The following is a 4460-nucleotide window of genomic DNA, read 5'->3' on the forward strand; positions in this document are numbered from 1 at the left end:
AAAAAAAAAAAAAAAAAAAGTTAAGTCAAGTAACCCCACCAAAAAGATAACCACTCAACATATTGGGTGTCTCCTCCCCGTTTCTTCTCCTTACTTACATACTTGAACTTGGCTGATATGATGAGTGTCTTCATTCTCTTAGGAAAGAGGCAACAGTCTCCCCGTCTTGATACATCTGCCATTGGCACCCATTCCTCCTGCTTAATTCTCTTCTATAGGTCTCCATTGTATTCCTGCCAAATGATGCAAAAAAAATGGGAACGTTAATTTATAGTAATAATGATGGCCTTTGACACTGAGTGCTGGCAAGCCCTGTGCTGAGGAAGCACTTCTGTACATTATCTCACGTAGCTCTCACCGTAGCAGGACTGTATGAGGTGGGCACGATTATTAAGCTCATTTTACTGAAGAGGAATCTGAGACTAAAAATCTAGCATGTGCCTCCTCCTCTTACCTTTTCATTCCTGAATAACTTGGTCCTAAAGTCATTGGGTGAAGCCTAGAAAAACACATGGGGGTTGTCCACATGGGGGTTGGAGGGGTTTAGACTGGGATGTCGGGCCTCCACTTCACCCCAAGCAGGTGGAAAGGACGTCTACATGAGGCTAGAAGGGCAGCTAAGTTTGATACCGAGCAAGACCCTGTGGGGCTCCCGGGCACAAAAGCCTTTCTTGTCGCCCATTTCTTTGATTACAGGAAATAGGCTTCACTCAGCCTCCATGACTTTCCCTGAGTTCCAATAAGCAGGTTCAAACAGTTGTTGATCAGGGAAGGGAGGGGCTGGGAGACAAGGGAGGAACAGTCAAGAGAAACAATAGTGCAGCCTCGGGGCAGGGTCCTGGCTCCCCATCAAGGGATACACATAACAATATCTTTGAGCTGTTTTGCAGATACTGAAGCCCCAGCTAAGTGGGAGAAGTTAATGGTTGACAACCGTATGCTGCCCACAAGCATGTAGACCCCAGACCCTGCTGGAACCAGGAGGTTTATGATGCCGACTCCCATTTACCTCCCCACCAACCAGTCAGAAAATGGTCCATGAGCTGATCACGCCTTCTTTGAACCATTACGGTAAATCTCCTCACTACCCGCTCCAGGTCAAGGACGCATGGTTTTGAGGGCATTAGCCCACTGTGGCCCCCTTTGCCTGGCAAAGCAATAAAGCTATTCATTTCTACTTCACACAAAACTCTGAGATTCAATTTGGTGTTGGGGTACAGAGGCCGGATTCAGGTTCAGGGGGTGACAGGGTGAGGTCTCAGACACTGAGGAGGTTGAGAAGAACCCACGTGGGTATTGAGGAGTGCCCCAGTGTGGGATGTCAAAACCCAAGCATGTGGAGGACAGAGTCCAAGCAGGAAGGAGGGGGTGTGGCACAGAGTATCAGATCCTGAAAAGGGTGAGGAAGGCGACTGTGTGTGAGTGAGGTGCTGGAGTTCAAGGCGGTGAGGATGCCATCCATAGAGGGAAGGGGTACCTGTGGCAGTGGGAATCAGTTACGTAAAAACGGGCTGATCAGTAAGTAGCCATATTACAGATAATGTAAACCAGATTTCTCGCTGTTGGAGAAAAGAGTTACAAATAAAGAAAGGGAGGAAACTAGAATGAATCTTTTGATGCCAGATTGGAACTGGAGGTATTGGTGTGAGCTCATTCTTTTCACCAGTACCTTTCAATATAGAAATAAATATATACGTACAGATGCAAATATACAAATGTATCCTCGTGTATATCCCTAGCTCTGTCCACTGAGAAGGCACAGGAGTTGCAACACTCCAACTGTAACAAGCACACCTACCACCCTAATCTTGGTTTCTAAATCATTCTCTGCTAAAAAGAATTGGTGCTGCTAGGACAAATGGCTCAGAGTACAAAATGTGCCTAGAATATTCTTATACTATTCTTACAAGAAGTAAGGAAAGGCTTAAAGGTTGATGGGAACATTTCAAAAGGACATAAATGCAGATATATCTGGTAGCATCTCTGCCACCAGGAAACTCACATTTCAGATAAGGAGTTAAGATTCAGAAACATAAAACAGTGGCAGGCACTCATGATCATATATAAACACGTGAAATGACTCTGAATGCTATTTAAGCTCACAGAACAAGGCTGGACCTGTCAGGCAAGGACTGGAGATGGAGGTGGGGCTGCACTAAACCCTGAGGATGAGAAGGATTGACTGCAGTGGGAGAGAATATTCTAGGTGTGTGCATGGGGAGGCGGGTATCCTGAGAGCAGGTATAAAGATGTAAATGAGCTTGCTGAAGACAGGGGCAGAGGTAATGCTAAGAAGGACGGTGGGCAGGAGACAATGGCCTGGCCACAATGAAGAGGGGCCTCACAAGCCACTACGCTCACGCAGAGCTGCCGCTAGGTTTCACTGGGTATTTCAGTGACATCAAGAGCTGACTGCTCAGCCTCCCATTATGTAAATCTCTGCGGAAAGAGCTTACCTCCAAGAATGAGCCTGTCATCAAAGCAGAGCCCACCTGGAGAAGGAAACGAAGGTGGGAGCCAGGTTCAGGAGGGTTGGGTTGGCTACTGCTTGTAGGAGAGAGGAAAGAAGGTGCACACTTATTTGCACTTATGGCCACATTCTGTGGCTCAGCCCTGACTGTCCTATTACTCAAGCTACTTTCTAAATCACGGTCCCACAAAGGGAAGCTTCACGTGTCCTGGCCATTGTCCAGGGCATTCACACAGCCCGCCCTGCTCCTGTCATGGGGGTGTCATGACATCTCTCCCTGCCAAGTCCGCCACACCTCTGTACCTTCTTCCTCCCCTCGCTTTGGGCTCTTCCACCCTCCCCACCAGGCTCTTCCATGTTGCTTCAGCCACGCCAGAGCACTGATCTCACTGGGAGGCTGCACCCACTCCCATGCCACAAAAATGACCGTCCCACCCACCACTGCCTTGTCGTGGGAGGAGCCATCTAAGATGGCACCTAACCTAAGGGAAGCTAAACAGCCAGTATTCTCACTTCCGGGATACAGGTGGAGAAACTGAGTCATGGAAACTCCTTGCCAAGCCCTTCTCAACTCCTCCACGACTCAGCGAGGTCAAAATTCCACAAAGCCCAACGCACAAGCTGTGTGGCTTCAGGCCAGTCACCCTGCCCTGCACCTTATCATGGACACGGGGCCTGGCTGGTGCCAGAAGTTTGGCCCAGGGCTCATCAGTGACAGCTCTGGGATCCCGCCTCTCAGACCTATTACGTTGAATCCTGAACCCAGCATAGACTTGCAAATCAAGGAATTCTGGCTGAAGATAATCTGGATGGTTCTATATCCCTTTGAGAGAGAGAAAGTCACCAGCTGTGTGTCTGTCCATTCTAATGCAATCAGTACCCGTAAACTCCCTCTGTTGTGCTAGGTAAGGATCCCCAATGAAGCCTAAACAAGGTGAGACCATAGTCCTAAGGGGTGTGCATCTCAGAAGCAGATGGTGGCTCAGGCCAGGCGCCTATTCCTTTTGACTCTTAAGACATCTATTCTGTTGAACTCTATTTGGCTCCTAGCTGTGTTTGTAAAATGTCCAGCAAAGCCTCACAAGTTCACTTTCTTCTCCTTCCAGGAGGGAAAAGGACTAAGTTTATTAAGCAGAGCCATGCTGGGAACTGCTCTAGTTTCACATACATTATAAATCTTCACAACAGTGAGCTACTGTCCCACCTACAGATGAGGACTTGAAGGCCCAGAAGGGAAGGGCTACCTCCGCGGGTCACTCTGCAGGCACTGGACGGGCAGGGACCTTTCCGGCTCGCCTCGCACTCCTCCAGCCCTCGACCCCAGCAGGCCCGTGCCCCCATCATCGCATTCCCTCGGCCTGGAGCACCCACATGTCCACTGGCCAGATCGCCCCCATCTTTCAAGGCTCACGCCTCCTCCGCCCTGACCCTCGCAAACCCCGAGATCAGACCCCCTTCAAGGGGCCTCTGCCCCTTGAGAGGGGGACCCCTCTCCCGGGGTCCTCATGGTGACCTTCCACAGCCCACAAACCCGCACCACGCCCACGGGAGGTCCCGCTGTGGGTCACTGAGAGACCCCACCTCTCCGCCCCGCCAACCAGCGCCGGGGACACGACCCCGACGTCCCTCGCCTCCCACGCGGGGCAGCAGCCAAGGGAGGGAAGGGCGGCGGCTGTGAGAACAGCCGGCCCGGGAAGAAGCCACATGCCCAGAGACGTGGTGTGACCGGAAACCTCCTGGCGCGGCGACGCAAGGCGCCAAAGCTCTGCGGGCTGCTGCAAACCCGCCCCCGGCCTGGCGCCCCCGCAGGCCCTTCCCTCTCCCGCGCCCCCTCCTCCTGCAGCTCAGGCTCTGCCTCTTCCCCTAATGGACCAGAGAGGATTCACCAGGGACACTGTCCTCAGCGGGACGCAGCGACCCGGCCCGGACCAGGCCGCTGCAAGGCGCCCCCCTTCCCCCATACTCCCCTCCCCATCCAGGCCCTCCGCCC

Source organism: Lipotes vexillifer, unplaced genomic scaffold (genome assembly GCF_000442215.2).
Source record: "Lipotes vexillifer unplaced genomic scaffold, Lipotes_vexillifer_v1.1 scaffold308, whole genome shotgun sequence".
In the NCBI taxonomy this organism is placed as follows: domain Eukaryota; kingdom Metazoa; phylum Chordata; class Mammalia; order Artiodactyla; family Lipotidae; genus Lipotes; species Lipotes vexillifer.